This window comes from Lissotriton helveticus, chromosome 3_1, assembly GCF_964261635.1.
Source record: "Lissotriton helveticus chromosome 3_1, aLisHel1.1, whole genome shotgun sequence".
Classification (NCBI taxonomy): domain Eukaryota; kingdom Metazoa; phylum Chordata; class Amphibia; order Caudata; family Salamandridae; genus Lissotriton; species Lissotriton helveticus.
This window is the reverse complement of record NC_136061.1, coordinates 950282281-950300681: the sequence shown is the minus strand read 5'-3', so window position 1 is coordinate 950300681 and position 18401 is coordinate 950282281. Positions and strand designations below refer to the sequence as shown.

Genomic DNA, 18401 nt, shown 5'->3' with positions numbered 1-18401 from the left:
CTTCCTGGTTTGGAGAGTTCACAGCCATTCAATGCAGCCCATGCTCGGAAAGGTCCGCGCGCGCTCCTGATTGGCTGGCAGTCTGTCAACATTCCAAACTGTCTAAACCAGAAAGTGTTGGCCACCATCTTGTTTCTCAGGAGAACTGAGGCACAAGAGAGCCCAAAACAAGAATGGAATATGCGAAAAGGGGGCAGGGTAGAGACCCCCTGACCCCCTAGCCCTTCTCAGGGGGTCCCAGAAGAACCCCCAAGGGCAAAAAAAAAAAAAAAATTTCGAAAAATCGCGGGGTGCTTGCACGGTGCTCGCACGGGTGCACGCACGGTGTGCGCTTATAGATATATATATATTTTCAAATTCGATTTTCTCAAAAACTACTGGAGGGATTTACACCATTTAAACAAAAGGGCGATCTGCGAATCACACTCTACAATTTTGCCAAGTTTGGTGGAATTCCGTTCAGCGGTTCGGGCTGTAGCCGTGTCTAATCCTCCTATGGAAAATTGCATGGGAAAAACACGTTTTGGAACCCCCCTTTTTTCCTCAGCCCCAGCTTGACGAATCTCCCCGAGACTTTCAGGGAAGGAGCGGAGCGTAACGGGCCATCTTCTTTGAGAAATTCGCGTAGATTCATTAACCGGCGTCAAAGTTATTCCCAATAGAATGTTGCGGATTCCCTATGGAAACTAGGTCCTAACTATATATACCTACTGGCGACCGCCAGTAGGTAATATATATACATATATATACACACATACATACATACATATACATACATACATATACACTAGTCCCTCTCCATGTACCTTTGAGTAGCAGAGGAGATCTGGGCGTAATGCTACTTTCATTTTAGCTTTTTTTTTCTCCTCTAAAATTCATGTTACACACTGTTGCCATTGAATGCAATCAGAATGGAAGTTACAATATTTTTATTTGTAATCTTTGTTCAGTAGCTTGCCTAGAGAACTAGAAAAAAAATAATAACCAGTGATTAATTAAATTAAAACCATTACAACAAAGAACAGAAATAAATACAAACACAGCACATTACCAGATTAAATATTCCAGGATACAATGCATAAAGTTGACCACAATCAATTAACTTTTTCCAGTTCGGGATCATTTAAAATTATTATTTCATTTTTAAAACAGTCTATAGGGCTTTGCATTTATCAGGGATAAAGTGCACGTATGTCATTTGATAAAAATAATAAACATAATAAATAGAACATTATCTAAAAAGTAGTACTCTAAAAACAAACAACCAGTACATTAAAAAGAGCCATAGAAATAATTAATCATTACCTTAAAGACAATTACATCCTCATTTCACAGCCGTAACAAATTTAACATATACTTTGGGTGTCAACCTTACATAATTTCATTTCCACTGAAAGCATAAATTTTACAAATTGGTGTATTGTATGAACGTTGACACCGCTTAGGCAAAATATTAATGCCGATCTACAAGTCCTAAGTCCCATTTCTATAAAAATAGGTCTTAAAATTGTTTTCCGTTCCTTCATCATTTTTGGGCATAGTGTTAACTTATGCAGCAAGGTTTCATCATATTGCCCACATAGCCGACAAATATTTGATGGCCATTTGGACTTCCAATTGGGGGTTCCATCTTTAGTTGGATAGATTCCAAACCTTAATAACATAAATTTGTTCTTAATAAAGGGTTGATGAAAAAGTAAGTAGGGTTGGACCATCATTTTGTCGAAGCAATTGGCAATGGACCAAAAGTGTTTTTGTTTTTTTCCCAACTCATATTTATACAACACTTCTGACAACAAGGCAACGCTCGAATTAATTAATTTTTTATCAACCATTTTACTCCTTGTTTCGTCTTCCAATTTGGGACATTCGAATTTTAGGAGACACTCGGCTAAATAATCCTGCCAACTTCTAGAATATTCGCTTGTCGAAATCACGCTCCAACACATATTGGCCAATGTGCCCTCCTCGGCTCGAGATAATGCCAATAGTGTTTTAACAAATACAGCTTTACGCACCGAGAGCTGTTGACGTAAGTCAAATTCCAATCTTAAATTGGCACGTGAAATCTGCCTAGGAATCCTAAATACTGATTTATATGTCCTTGCAACTATGGCCTCCAATACTTTCACGTCTCTACCCTTAAAAATAATGGACCCTTAGTCCAAGGAGGGGATGAGTTTTGCTTTCATGACTTTAAGTAGGTGGTCATAATTGGGGCATACTAATTTATCTCTTAATTTACGAAATGCGAAAGCAAGTGAGGTACCTTTAGCCTCTAAATTATTAAAATGCTGTCTAAATGATAGTCTATCATCAAATATAATTCCCAAATATTTATACGTTTTTACACAGTCAAGAGACAAACCATTGATATTCAATTCCTTTACTCCAAGTTTGCCTTTCCCTATTAACATTATTTTTGTTTTTTTTATATTAATTGTTAAACCATTTTGGGTTACATATATATTAAAAGAATGTATTAATCTTTTTAGTCCTATCATAGTTTGGCTCAGTAAAATAGTATCATCGGCATACTGTAAGTATTTGATTTCTTTACCCATTACAGAAGGGGAATGTGAATTTACATCATTAAAATGCAATGGGAGATCAGACACAAATAAATTAAAAAGACAAGCAGCGAGCACACATCCTTGTTTTAAGCCAAGATTTGTTTCAGTTTCGGTTGGCGGGTAGTAGGTCTACCGTCGCCAATTTTGACCTGCACCCAGGTATTTGAGTACAATAATTTAATTATTTTTATTAGGGTTTCTGATATACCCCAATTCATTAGCTTTTTCCAAAGAATATTTCTGGGTACAGAATCAAATGCGGCTTTTAAATCAATAAAACAAATGTACATTTTTTGTATCCTACATATGGCTCTTTCTCCTGGTAAAGACAAAATCAAATTCAATAGGGAGTCGCATAAGGTGGGCCATAGGGCAATCATTGGAGTTCCATCAGAGTATTTGACCTGCGCATCAAGGATTAGAAGAGAGAGAAAGTCAATGATATCTTTCTCTGATTTCTCATTCCATATTAACCTTTTTAAATTAAAAGCAACCGGGGCCGTTCCCATTATTTTAGTGTCTGGTAAATACATCAAGGATAAATTGATCGCAATAACTTGCGGATTATGGTCGCTCTCCATCCTTGGCACAACCTCATAACTTTGAATTTGTTCTAAGAGTTTATCTGACAATATCGTATAGTCAATTATAGAAAGACAGTCAGCTTTAATAAATGTTGGAATGTGGTCTCTATCATATAACATCGTTAGATTGTATTTAATAAATTCACAGTTAGACCATTGGGATAAAAGATCTGAATGGGTTGCCCGCTTTTTATACGATAAAAGAGGAGTGTTTAAATCTCCCGAAATAATAATCTGAGCATCCCTATGATCATAATATAACACTTTCACCATTTCCCAAAACTGAATAAGTTGAAGTGATCGCACCTTTTTTACCGAACTTAAATAAACATTTAAAATAATCAATGATTGACTGGCTATTAATTTTACACATTGAATCCATTTAACTTGAAGGTCTATTTCATAGTGTTCAACATTAAGACTTAAAGAAACATAAATTGAGAGTCCCCCACTAGGTCGACCATATGCAGCGTCCCTGCATGCTGCATTCAAATATTCGTAATAGCCGATCAGCGGAGTACCGGTCAGATTCCACGTTTCTTGCAAAAGTAACAGATCAAACAATTTTAAAAAACCTATAACATTTACATCTTCTACAAGAGTGTTAAAACCATTTGTATTCCAAGAGCAAATTCTAACTGCTGTTGGTGCGTTGTATGAGGTACCCCAACATCAATCAGTCTTTGCTGTATTTTTTCCAGATAGAATAGCCGGGAGCCAACTCCAATCATCCGCTGCCGCATGCATCCCTTTTAGATCCTCACACACTCGTAACCCTGGCTGACAGCTTTTGATTTTAATGCCACCTAGCCTGTTTAGGGCTGAAGATGGACCTGAAGCGCCTTTCAACACTCTAAATTGATTAACATCGGTTTGTTTTGGGGCCTCCTTCTTCACTATGGGTATTAGTGGGGTCGGATATTGCAGACCGTGGAGTCTCCATACTTTAATCCCCCAACTTTCAAAGTTGTTAGAATTCGCTAATATTTTCTTTACACTATCATCCTTTAACCACGTCGTGATGGTTATCTCCCTATTACCACCATCTAACTTAAACTCTACAGAATCCAGGTCCTCGTTGCAACATCCTTAAGATCAGGAGTTGCTTTTAGTAATTTCAGAATGTTCCCTCTATTCAGAATATCATGTAAACCGCGGGTCGAATATTGGGGGCAGAAAACCACTTTTCGATTTTCAACCTGCAGTTTAGGGGATTCAATATTACTCCTAGGCCCTGGACCGGATCGATCAGTATTACTCCTAAGCCCTGAATACGATCGATCCATATTCCCAGCCGTCACCAACAGGGGATTATCTTGCAGTTTGGGGGAGTCAATATTACTCCTAAGCCCTGGACCGAGTCGATCAGTATTACTCCTAGGCCCTGAATCAGATCGATCCATATTCCCAGCGGTCACCAGCAGGGGATTATCCGGGCGATTTAAACAATCAGGCTGCTCTGGTTTGGGTGACTTTCCGTATTGTCAGACGAGGCCAACGGGCTAGGGGTTACAGTTCTCATTTGAGTTGCTTCACAGATTTTCAGACACAGGACACAAAAGATTTAGAAGCCTGGTACAAATCTGCTTTAGCTATGCAACAGAGCTGAACACACGGAAGGCCACTCTAGTAAGTGCTCTTTACAAGAGCAGGAGTGAGACAGCAGCCAAACTTAATTTGATGGATAATTTGTGAAGAACTACATTTTCTTATAATTGGTTCTTATTCTGTCATCATGAGGCTTCCTTAAGTGCACGCCAACCAAATTCTAGACATTCACTTTTTGGAAGGCCTTGCTCGGTTGGTGCAAGCATGGACTAGATAACCAATGTGGCACTTTAGCACAGAGAACAACAATGTACCAGGGAATAGTACAGGGTAACTGGTTTACAGAATTGAAATTTGCCTAGCCTATGAGAAGGTACGTTTCAATTCTATTAAGGACGAGGAGTCGAGGATTATGCTCATTCTTACTTCGCTATTATTAACAAAATTCAAACAGCAGCATATCACCATCATGTAAAACAAACTACATTTCCCACACAACTAGGGAAAGAAAAACAGTCTCTCATGAAGTCCTTTCACAAGGTCCATGACTCTCAACCAATAAATCATCTTGTCACTTCCTGCACTTCCTCTTTCTTCGCTGGAGGATCTCTCCTATGCTCACGCATTCTGTTTCGCACTGTCGTTCCTTGAAAGAAACAACACCGATCAATCACGGAATTATCACCGCAGAAAAGCAAAATCAAACCAAGCTGCAACTTCAACTAGCATGTAAAACTCAATACTGGAAACACAAAGGCAGCAGCTAATCCACCATAAAAAGGCCGCTAGTCTTTTTCCATGAACCTTTTCAGAACAAAAAAAATGATCACTTCCATCAATACAGGGCGGGACAGCAACCAACGAGCTTGCAGGGAGGGATAATCCTCACCTCCGCGTCCTTAATAGAATTGAAACGTACCTTCTCGTAGGCTTGGCAAATTTTTATTCTATGTCAGGACCGGAGGCGAGGATTATGCTCCTTTAAAGCTGGTCTACGACCACTTGAGCCACATTCAGCAGCGGTTTAAAATAGAACCTTTTAAAGATAGAATCCGATGACCAATCAGCTGCTCTCATAAGGTCCTCTAAATGCACACCAAGGCTGAATGCCTTTGAAGCCATCGCCCCTCGCACTGAATGCGCACCGAAAGCTCTCATATTAATGCCCGCCTCTTCCATGATCCACCGTACCCAGCGGGCTATAGTAGGGGATGAAACCGCCTTGAACAGCTTCTTGAGGGCTATCAGGAGTTGTCGTTCGCCAGGAGGGCGGACTTTCTCCGTAGCCTCCTAATAGGCTTTTAGGCATTGAACCACACAGAGCTTTCGCGACTCTACAAAAGCAGCATAAGAAATTGAACGAGTATTGACTTAGTGCGTCTACTCACCATGAAGGTAACTCCCTCAGGGGGGGCGTGGCTTGCAGCAGACGATGGTGGCTGCTTGAACGAGGTGCTCCGAACCTGAGCCCCATTAATCCTGCGGAGGTGGGAACATCCCCCCTGGGCCTAGAACAGACCGCTCAACACGGACCGCGCCACGAGGTGGCGAACGCAGTGATCTACGCCTGGTGGGCCCCTGGGAATCTGCGGAGAGCGTACACAGTGGCAGGTACCTAAATCCCTACTGGCTGATAATATTAGGGGCCCGTTGCTAATATTCAGGGTGGACACGAATAGAAACGACACACCATCTCCACGTAACACCGAGTGACTGGTAATGGGCACTGCTAGCTCGCTGGTGAGGCGGGACGGGGACCAGCGCTCTGTGGGTGTGAGCTCGGGTGTCAAGCCCCGGAGCATACTTCTACAAAATTGACTGTAACGGTCGGACCAGCCCAATCGGCTCCGACGGTAACCAATGATGGGAAAACCAAAGGGGAGTAAGAGCGGCACCGAACCACCTGCGGAGGAAGACGCACCTGTGCGAGAAGAACTATGGGAACCTGAAAAAGTGCGAGACCCTCAACTGCAGCAGCAGCTCAACAGAATCCTTTTAGCAATAACGGACACCCGTGCGGCGTTCCAGCAGGACATAGCACAGGTAGCCACGGGCTTGGGCCTGTTGCGAGCCGATCATGGGAAACTGGTCGACAGAGTCACGGCAGTGGAGGGCACGCTCCAAAGCATTGAACCACTCCAGATGGACCTCAAAGCTACTCTGACCACTGTAATGGAACGTGTGGACGCCTTAGAACGAAGAGCGGAGGATGCCGAAGGTCGCAATTCCTGGAACAACATCCGCGTAGTTTGATTGCCGGAGAAAATGGAAGGGTCGGACATGGTACAATATCTGGAAACCTGGCTCAAAACGGTGGTAGCTCCGGAGGGTCTGTCCACCTTCTACACACTAGAGCGGGCGCACCGAGTGCCGGCCAGACTACCTCCGCAGGGCCGGCCTCCACGACCAGTGGTGGCCCGGTTACTGCACTTTCGAGCCCGGGACTTGATTCTTCAGAGGGACGTGGGAGGATGGCCCCTTCCAGGTGGAAAATAGCAAGGTCAATATCTTCCCTGACTACACATACGAAACGCAACGCCGCCGTACCTCATTCGTGGCCGTTAAAAGGGAGTTACGCACAGAAGGACTTCAATACTCTCTCCTATTTCCGGCCAGACTTCGAGTCATTGTGGATGGCAAAACGTGCTTTTTCGAAACCCCGGACGACGCCTGTGCCTGGCTGGAACCCTACAGAGCTGGAAAGGATAACGACGAACAAGGAATACGGGCCACCACAGTGAACTTGCCTCCACGGAAATCGCGACGACTTCGGAATAGACAGCGGGGCCTAAGGAGGCCCTCCTTGACCCAAACAGAAGCGGAACGGCGGGATGTGCTGGTGGCGGTGTCCACGTTATCGGCTACACAACAGCCTACATCGAGGGATGGCACGGACTCGGAGAAAGACAATACCCGATCTGACACTGAACATTCGGAAACGGACTTGGTGGCCACCGGTGGGCGCACGGTCCCCCCTTAAGGCATGCCCACAGTGTCTACTGGCGGGCTTAGAAATGTGCTAGGAGTTCTATTAGTTTGGGTGGGAACTAGGTTGTTGTTGCTAGGTCCTGTTCTGGGGGGGGGAGAAATGAAGGGGGTAGTTTGGGGGAAATTTGGGAGGGACAGTCACTGATGCAGTTGAGAAATCAAGATATATGATGTACAGGACACCAATGGAAAATAGGTGATACGGCAGACTTAAGATTTACAACCTGGAATGAGAGGAGGCTTCATAATATGACACGATGACATAAAATCCATGCATATCTGGTCCGCAGGGGAGTACATATAGCACTGCTCCAGGAAACACACTTGACCAAGGCCGAGGGCATAGCACTGCAGCGCAGATGGAGGGGCCAAGTATATAACACCACATATTCGGCGTACGCTAGCGGTGCACTGATCTGGGTTCGAGCGGGAGTCCCTTTTCAGGTGGTTAATCAGACAATAGATCCAGACGGTAGGTTTGTAGCAATACAAGGGAAACTTAGAGGTAAGGACATAGCATTCTGTAGTGAATATGTGCCTAATGTCGATCAACTGGAATTCCTGGCGAAGCTCTCAGGATCTTTGGCACACTATCTTGCTAGCCCACTAGTGATGGGTGGAGACTTCAACTCTGTTATGGATGTCTCTCTTGACAGATCGCATCCCCCACTGACCGAGTCCCCAATCCACAGGTTGACTAAGGGTAGGCTAGACTGGCAAACGAGATGGGACCTAATAGACATTTGGCGTGCGCAGCACCCGCTAGAACGGGACTACTCCTACTTTTCCGGGATGCACGAGCTATACGTCAGGCTAGACGCGATATTATGCTCCACGACGATACAGTCCGCCATAACACACCGAGTATCTAGCTAGGACGATATCAGATCATAACCCTCTGCTCATTACGATGCACTGGATGACCGGTATATCTTGCATCTCGACTTGGAGGTTGCGCCCCAAGACGATGGACGACCCACTTTTCCAGGAGGCGCTGAGGGAGGGGATTACCCACTATTTTGTAGAAAATGCACATTCAATGGCCACGAGAGCAACGGAATGGGATGGGATGCATTTAAGGTGGTTGTCAGAGGAATTTGTATAGGTAAGCACACTGGGGTGCGAAAGGTACTCCTAACAGATTTGGCCACGGCCGAAGTCAAACTGCGCGAGGTAGAATTGGCAAGGCCCGGCCACCCCGAATTGCAGAGAGAGGTTAGCACGGCAAAGGAAGCAGTAGCAGCGGAAATGGAAAGATTGCGTAGCTGTTACCATAAAGTTTACATGACGCGGGCACATGCAGAGGGCGACAAAGCAGGGACGCTGCTAGCCTGGCTGGCAAACCCCACTAAATGAGGGTCATCTATATTGGCGATAGAGACAAGAGAGGGGAATATAGTCACTCAGTACGAAATCCTACAAGGCTTCTTGCACTACTACGAGAAACTGCATCAAAGCACAGCACTAGCCGGGGACCCTGCTGTAGATGCCTTCCGGGAGGCACTACCAACTGCCAGCACTAGAACGGGAACAGGCAGAAAGCTTGGGTATAGACCTAGAACTATGAGAAATCAGGGGCGCTATTAAGCACATGGCTCGCAACAAAACCCCAGGTGTAGACGGCTTACCTATTGAATTCTACGCTAAATAGATCGATGAACTGGCACCAAAACTCCAGAAGTGTACAAAGAGGCCAAAGAACGGGGACAGTTACCCCAGTCCATGCGGGAGGCGCAGGTGATCCCGCTGCTGAAACCGGGTCGGGAGGAGAGGGAGACGGCCTCCTATCGCCCGCTGTCAATGTTAACCACCGACTACAAAATACTTAGCAGTATATTGGCAACCCGGCTCTTGAAACACATGACCACATTGGTTCATAGAGATCAAGCTGGCTTCATACCAACAAGAAACACAACCACAAATGTTAGGAAGTTGATGCGCCTATTGGAGGAGGACCATCCAAAGGCACAACAACCCATGATATTGTCAGTAGACATCGAAAAAGCGTTCGATAGCTTAGAATGGGAGTACTTGTCCAAAGCGTGGAGCGCTTTGACCTGGGAACAGACTACCTACAATGGACAAAGATGCTGTATTCATCGGCTGTAGCCAGAGTTAGAGTGGTAACGCTGATATTGACGCAATACCTGGTTAGTCGGGGAACAAGACAGGGATGTTCGTTGTCCCCCCTGCTGTGCGCTTTGGCTGTCGAGCCTCTTGCTGCGAAAGCCCGAATGGGAGACCACTATGGGGGCTTGGGAAGTAGAGAGGGTCAGCAATACATATCACTATATGCAGATATGTTGCTCTTCCTGGAAGATGCTGGGAGAGCGTTGGTGGGTGCTGGCTCCCTGCTTTCAGAATTCGGCTCCATATCGGGCCTGCAAGTGAACTGGCCGAAAACATGCCTGTTCCCAGTACAGCAGGGAGCGGCGCGGCCTGTATCAGATAGGGAGGTGAGATGGGAACCCACCTGTTTGAAATACTTAGGCACACATATATACCACACAGCGGCAGACATTTTGGAAGGGAACGTGGGACGTGCCATAAGAGCGCTAAAGGGCAGCATGGCTTTTTGGGCCACCCTCCCATTGTCAGTGACAGGCCGGATAGCCCTACTAAAGACGATAGCGCTCCCGCGCTTCCTCTATTATTTCAGGACTCTACCAGTGTGGATCACGGGTTCGACTTTTAAGTTACTGAAATCGCTTGTGGTGGCCTTCATATGGGGTACGGGCAGGCGAAGAGTTGCCCAGGCAACTCTCGTCCGCCCTAAGTCTGAAGGAGGATTGGCGGTCCCAGACTTCGAACTGTACTATCTGGCAGCCCAACTGCAGTTTTTTACTCAAGCGATAGCAAGGTAATTCAGAGGACCGGAACAACAAAGAGGCAGGGGAATACCGCGCCATATACTATCGTTTATAGCATTGCAGCAGAGGCTGAACCTTAATGATCTTTTACTGGAAGAGAGAACGCTTAAGCTCTGCTGGAACCGCTCTCAGCGTAGAGCGGGAGTCCTGCACCCATATGCGCCTGAAATCCCACTGGGAATGATAACGGCGTTGCCAGACGGTGGGGACTGGTCACAATTGCAAGCCTGGGAGGAAGCAGGTCTCCAAGTTCTGGGAGACCTATACGAAGACGGAGCCATGCTGCCCTACCAGACGCTACAAGACAGATTTGATCTACCGAGAGGTGGATTTTTGTTGCATGCAGCCTTGACGAGGGCAATACAGGCACACTGGCGGGAAGGACTTACGGAACCTAAGACGACGATGGCTTGCCAATATACCATGATGGCAGCTGGGACCTTCAAGGCGGTCATGTGCCTCTACTCTAGAATGCTTAATGAGAGATGAACTCCTCTGGAGACGCGGACAGGGAAATGGGAGGTCGATATAGGTAAAGAAATCCCTGAAACCGCCTGGACACAAATAGTACGGAGAGCATGGAAGAGCTCAAGAAATGCGAGATTCCAGCTAGTACACTTCTACATCCTCCACAGAGCGTACTTGACGCCTGGAAGGATCAGTAAATATTTTAAGATTCCTGAGGCAGCTTGTCCCAGGTGTACGCGGACGGGAGTAGAATTAGAACACATGCTATGGTCTTGCCCAATAATGGGGTACTACTGGATAAAAATGGGAGAAACCCTGAATGAGATAACAGAGAGACAACTGCCATTCGATATGGCCACCAGCCACTGGTTCCCCCACACATCCAAAAACAAAATAACGAGTACATTCATCGATATGGGGCTCATATTAACAAAACGGGAAATTATAAGACATTGGAAAGCGACAGTAGGACCTAGTAGCAAGAGGTGGAGAAATGAGTTTGTAAAATGGGCAAATAGTGAGAGTGCGCTGCGATTTCAACAGGCGCGAAGGTGAAGTAATGATAGAGAACTGGAAACAGCGACAGCATGGGAGGCGTTAGTACAGGCGTTACGAGACTACGAGACGCAAGAGGGCTAGCTGGAGTATTGCATCATGCAGGAGAAGTCCCGAAACACAGCAGGAACATAGACAGGATTAGGACGTAGTGTTTTCCTGAGCACAAATAATATAAAGGATTATTACAGCTCTATGCATCAGTGACGAGAACTGGGAGGAGGGAGGGAGCAACTGTTGTTAGAAAAGGGAGTTGAGGGTATAAAGGACGGGGTTTATTGGACTATATTGAGGATCCTGTTAAATAGTCGACACATGGGTATGACATGCAGCAAGATTTAGACAGGGTATTTCCAATTACAGGGAGGATATTTTGAGGCCACCGGGCCACCTGTGTTTATGTCTGTTTTGTACGAAAATCAATAAACTACGTTTAAAAAAAAAAAAGGTAACTCCCTCAGGGGAGAAAACCCTCGCTGTAATATCCAAAGCTCGGACATCAGATACTCTTCTGCACGACACCAAACATAGCAACATCGCTAATTTGGCCGACAGCTCCTTCCTGGAGAGGAAACTGTCCGGTTGCCAAGACAACAATAAATTCAAAACCTGGTTAACGTCCCAGAGGACAGAATAGCAGGGTTCTGGAGGTAACAATAGTCTAATACCTCTGAGCAGTTTACAAAACGAAAGGATGTTCCCCCAAGGGGGCTCCATCCACTTGAGCATGCCCCGCTGAAATAGCCGAGAAGACCGTATTCTCTGACCTATACGCCAAGCCATTCTGTGCCAAATCCCCCAGATAATTGAGAACATGAGTCATATCTGCGACCACGGGATCCACTTCCCGTCGCATACACCAACATACCCATCACGTCCAATCCAATTTGTATCATTTGGACGTGCTGTCCGCCAAAGCTCTGGACAATAGGAGCTCAACGTGCTTCGAAAGACCCGGCAGTCTCGAGGGTTGCCTGTAATCCGCCAGGCCATGAGCTGCAGTGAACCGTCCTCCACCAACCGGTGAGGAACTCCCTCCGGACTCAACAGTAGATGGGGAGTGTGGAGGAGTCGGATTGGAGAATCCCAAGAAAGTTCCAGTAGAACCGGAGACCAAACTTGCGACCTCCAGAACGGCGTTACCAGAACCACGGAAGCTCCCTGTCTGCGAACGTCGGCCGCCACCCGGGTGACCATCGAGAAAGGTGGAAACCCATATCCGCTCTCCTGACTCTACTCCTGGCTGAACGCATCGGTCGCCACCGCCAGAGGATCCGGCCTCCAACTGAAGAACCGGGGGAGTAGCCGGTCGAGGCGACAAGCAAAGTGGTCGATGGAAAAAGGATCCCAGTGTTCCTGCAGGTACCGAAAAATCTCCGGGTCCAGCTTCCAAACGCTGGAGTCTCGGAGAAAACGGGAATGCCAAACTGCCACCAAGTCTTCCCGTCCTGGAAGATACTCCGCTGTGACAGAGATCCGATTGGAGAGGCAAAACTCCCAAAACTGTTTCGCCATGTTTGCCAAGGCCTTCGATCGGGTGCCGCCCAGGCGATTGTCCATTTTTAGGAGAACTGAAGCTTGTTCACTGTCCTTGGTCCAGCAACGGACCGCAAAGGAACCCGCCAGAAGCCGCAGACAGTGGATATGAAGTTGTTGTTCTTGAGGAGACCTCCGCCGGTAGAGAACTCCCCACACCGCGCTCCCCAGCCTGTCCGGCTTGCATCCAACGCTATCACCAAGTCGGGAGCGGAACCGAAGATTGCTCTTCCATTCCAGGCCTCCATGTGGGATAGCCACCACTCCAATTCTTCGTGTACCTCGTCCGTCAGAGGAACAACCTGAGAATACGTCAGGCCTTTACGCAGATGATGCGCCTTTAAGTGCTGAAGGGCCCGATAATGCAACGACCCTGGGAAAATCGCCTGAATAGTGATCAATAAAAGACCCACCAGACGGGCTATCTGCTGTAAAGAAGTACCCTGCTTGGCCAGGGTCTGACGGATCTCGTGACAAATCTTCGCCACCTTCCTGGAGGGTAGACTAAGCGTAGCGGAGGCAGAGTCTATCACAAATCCCAGAAAGGTCGCCTTCTGAGTCAGGACCAAGAGGGACTTATGTTCGTGGATTAAAAACGCCAAATCCCGAAGCAAGGATACCGCCATCTGCAGATGACCCCGCAGCTGTAAAGGGCACTGGGCCAAGAGGAGAATATCATCCAAGTAGACGATCAAGCGGACCACGTGCACTCTCAAATATTCCACCGCCGGCTTGAGGACCTTGGTGAAACACCATGGGGCTGAGGAAAGCCCGAACGGCAGACATCAGAACTCGTAAGCTTGTCCCCGACAAAGAAACTGAAGAAACCGCCTGTGAGGTGGAAAAATCGGGACCACCAGGTAGGCGTCCTTCAGGTGTAGCCGCACCATCCAATCGAGTGGCAGGAGGACGTCTCGGAGAAGATGAATGCCCTCCATCTTGAAATGTTTGTACACCAGCCACTCGTTGAATTCCTGAAGGTTGATGACTGGACTCCGACCCCAGTCAGCCTTGTCCACCAAAAATATGTTGCTGAGGAACCCCGTGGGGTGAATCTCCGTAAGGCTCACTGTCCCTTGGAAGAGCAGATCGGCCACCTCCTCGTCTACCACAGCCGCATCTGCCACACAGAAGACTATTGGACGGGGACGGACGTCCTGGGGGGGGGGGGACCGTAAAACTATCTGGAACCCCTTACCGTTTGAAGCACCCAAGCGTCCCCAGTAAGAGCCTCCCAAGTGGGGAAAAACTGCGCCAGCCTGCCCCCAACCCACAACTGCGCAGCGGGCAAAACACTTACCGTTGGCGTTTCCGTCGCTGCCCTTGTAACCTCCTCAGCCTCGGAACCTTTGCCCTCTAGTCGGGTAGAAGTTGTTAAAACGTGACTGGGGGCTTGATTCACAGATTTTGCGGTCACATATTCTGATTTAAGGGTACTCCTGGATGTAATCTAGTCCAGAGTGCTACAACAGCAAATCAACCTACTTAAAGCACAATCTTTGTGAATAGGGTCCACTGTTTGCCATGGCCTAAGATTCCCCCTTTGTAAAGGATTGTGTTTGTTTACAATTTGCACCTGAATCACAAAGAGTAACCAAGAGTAGGTCGCACCTACTGATTGAAGAATCTGCAGTTTTGGGATGAAACAAGCCTCAGAGGGTGTTCCTGATGTCATGGGGCACATTAGGCTGGTAGTCGATCTCTGCCAACTTGTCTTCAAAAGTGTGAGCATATAGTGTACAAATTTACCAAAATTGGCCACGTTCTTCACAATGTCTAGGGCATAGAGCTGACAAACTGCCTACTTTGCTCTGCGAGTGCCCTGTTGGAAAAAGTATGGGTCCGAGATAGATTCAGCAGGCTTGCCTCAAGACTGGACAGCATTAAAATATATGTACCAGGGACTCCCTTTTATAGTTACATAGACGACACTCTGTGATGTCAGACAGTGCTTTCCAAGAGGGATAGAATTCTTTTATGGGAAGCAGGTGTAGTCTTGTGGCTAAGATCAGCTTTAGTTCTGGTCTCCCCACGACCTGCATAAGATGGGGCTTATGAGTTTGTAGAACTTGAGGTAGACAAAGTTCCATGAAAGTCTCTGCTCTTAAGCACTAGTGCTGGTGCTGGCATCCACTTTGCGGGAGTGAGCAGTGGCACGCGTGCTAATTGTAAACAGATGTTCCGCTGCTCCCGCTAGGGGCATGCTACCACAAGCACGAGTGCTTAAAAACTATTTTTTTTTATTCCCTTTTAACTTTTTTTTTTTTTTTAGAACCAATTTCCTGATTTTTTTCCTGCTGGAAGTCGCACACCTGACATAATTCCTGTGTTATACCCAATGTACATTGTAAACGTGCACGCACCTGTTACTTGCTGGTTGTGTAACGCAGGGGGCCCGACATTGGTGGTGAAGCGCCTCCACGTTCAATAAAGCTTTATGTATAGCGCGCGCAGTGCAAACAAACTTTGTGGCTTTGGTGGGGCACTGTGCAGGTTGTTTCCATCCAGTAATGTGCCACATTACAGAGGAGAAGCAGTGCAAGATGGGTGTATTATGAATGTATCCCAACATAACGTACACCATGCACTGAACAGAACTTTGCAGCCACACGTTAATACAAGTGCACAATATCATTGCATATCACTATTACCTGCACATGTGCGCAACAGTATACAGAGGTTATAGATGCACGTTACTTTAGGATAGCTGACGGTGCACTTTTTAACCAGTGTTAAAAATTTCACTGTATGTACTTCACAAATGTGTGAACTAGTGCAAATCCTATTTTTCGCCATATTTGTGCCCTTTTTACTGCCAAAACAACAAGTCACTAAAAATATGTTCAAGTTACAGCATCGGGTCACTAGCTTTTGAATCATGGCACAATAGTTAAGCTCTCCGTAGAACAGTTACAGCCATGTCTGCTACACTTTAACCCTGTAGATGCTGCATGCACACATATTTCTGTGGCTAACTGGTTGTAATTAGTGTTTCTATGAACGTAGGATTATATTTTACTAATGTTTATGCACCATATTATGTTTTTCCGTAGCGTGTATTTCACTTTTATTGTGTTTATATTTTGATTAGGAACAGTTTCCTAACAGATGCAAGGTGCTTATATAAGCTATTTTAACGTGACTGGCTGAGGAACTGTGTTTCAATGTTAGTACGACATCCCAACAGCAAAGAGCTCTTCAGCATCGTAAAGGAACTCTCCAACCCCAACACCAATGACATCCCGCCCTCACAAGAACTGTGTGACTCACTAGCCATCTTCTTCCACCGCAAGATCACTGACATCCACGACAGCTTCAACACCACAACCGCCCAGGACGACGCCAGACTCCACCTCCTCTGTGAACACCACCAGCGCCATCGCCATCCGCCTGACCTCCTGGTCCAACATCGACGACGAGACACGCAAGATCATGAACTCCATCCACTCAGGATCCCCGTCAGACACGTGCCCACACCACGTATTCAACAAAGCAGATGCAGCCATCGCACCCAAACTACAGAAGGTCATCAACATCTCCTTCGAAACAGCAACATTCCCGGAAAGCTGGAAGCACGCCAAAATCAACGCACTCCTCAAGAAGCCCAAGGCAGACCCCAAGGACCTCAAGAACTTCCGGCCTATCTCCCTGCTCCCGTTAAAGGTCATCGAGAAAATCGTCAACAGGCCCTCGGTGACACAGGCCCTCGTCAGCAGCAGACTGAACTACGGCAACGCACTCTACCGAGAAATCCCAGAAAAAACACCTACGACGACTACAACGCATCCAAAACGCCTCCACCCAACTAATCGTCAACGTCCCCGCCGGAGCCACATAACACCCCACCTGAGAGACCTGCAGTGGCTCCCCGTCGACAAGAAGATCACCTTCAAGCTCGTCACCCAAGCACATAAAGTACTCCACAACGCCGGACCAGCCTACCTTAACAGTTGACTCAGCTTCTACACCCCCACCCGCCAGCTCTGCTCCACCAGCCTCGCCCTCGCCGCAGTTCCCTGCATCCAACGAACGACGTCCGGCGGCAGATGCTTCTCCTACCTCGCCGCCAAGACCTGGAACACCCTCCCTACCCACATACGGCAGACCCAAGACCTACTCTCCTTCAGGAGACTCCTCAAGACCTGGCAGTAGCAGCAACCCCCCTCCCCTCTCCTCAGAGCCTTGAGACCCTCACGGGTAAGTAGCGCGCTCTACAAGTACTCCGATTGATTGATGGATTGGAGGTTTAAAGAGGGGGTTTATAAAAAAAACATTGTTAGGATCGTGTTTTTCTAAACTTTTTAACCCCCCCCCAAAAAAAATTACAGCTCAAATAAAAACAAGCATTGGCATAGCCAATAGGTCTCGCCTTTGGGACCTTATAAGTTATCCAGCACAATATCCTTGGTGCAACAACATTAAGTGTTGCATGGCTAAACACTTATAAGGTCCCAAAGGCGAGACCTATTGGCTATGCCAATGCTTGTTCTTTGGGTGGCAGCCAAAGATCACAATTTTCGACTTACTCACGCTAGCTACCAGCTCGTTCTTGATGTTGTACTCAGACACGGCGGTGAGAGTTTTTTGGAGGCCTGTTTTAGTGTGATCCAAAAGAACAAGGTCGTCTGCATACTCCACCAGGTGGATTTTTAGGTTTCCAATTTGTGGAGTGGCAAGAGAGGCTCCGTACAGTGCTGAAACCAAGTCAGCAGTGTACAATTGTTTTTAAAAAGTGGTGCAAGGACGCATCCCTCATTTAGCCCCCGATCTGTGGCAATTTCTTCCGTAGCGGACTCTCTAGAGAGTTTACTCCTTACCCAGGTTCCAGAGTACAGAGATCTAATAGCTCGTAGTAATTTCGGGCAGATGTTCCACCGTACCAGTTTCTGCCAAAGGACGCTGCAGACTGCCCCATCGAAGGCTGCAGAGTAGTCGAAGCAGGTAAAAACCAGGGGAGAGGGTCAGGCTACTGCCTGATGGGATAAATATGACAAAGAAACTGTTGAGCCCCCTGGTCTGAACCCAGTCTGGTAGAATGGCAGCACACCTTCAGTATGTACCCAGTCTGCTAGTTCCTGCAAAAGTGTACTCGCATAAGCCTTTCCCTCAATGTCCAACAGGGCGGTCACCCGATAGTTCTTTGGATCTGTGTTTTTCCCTTTTTTAGGTTTCGCCTGGCCTTTACTGTGCAAGCAGTATCGCGCAGGCGAAATCTTTTGATTTTAAGTACGGGGCTTTAACCCGCCTCTCTCTTCCATTGGCTAGCTCCATAAATGGAG

The 18401-nt window shown here is 46.9% G+C and overlaps 1 protein-coding gene and 1 pseudogene across 5 annotated transcripts in view; one reads left to right on the top strand and one right to left on the bottom strand.

The window, feature by feature from the left end:
• The window catches only part of UBE2F (ubiquitin conjugating enzyme E2 F (putative)), a 1146915-nt gene that overhangs the window by 1099952 nt on the left and 28562 nt on the right, over positions 1 to 18401 (bottom strand). The gene's annotated exons all lie outside the window — the stretch shown is intronic.
• LOC144824188 (YEATS domain-containing protein 2-like) overlaps positions 13877 to 18401 on the top strand; it is a 41701-nt pseudogene continuing 37176 nt past the window's right edge.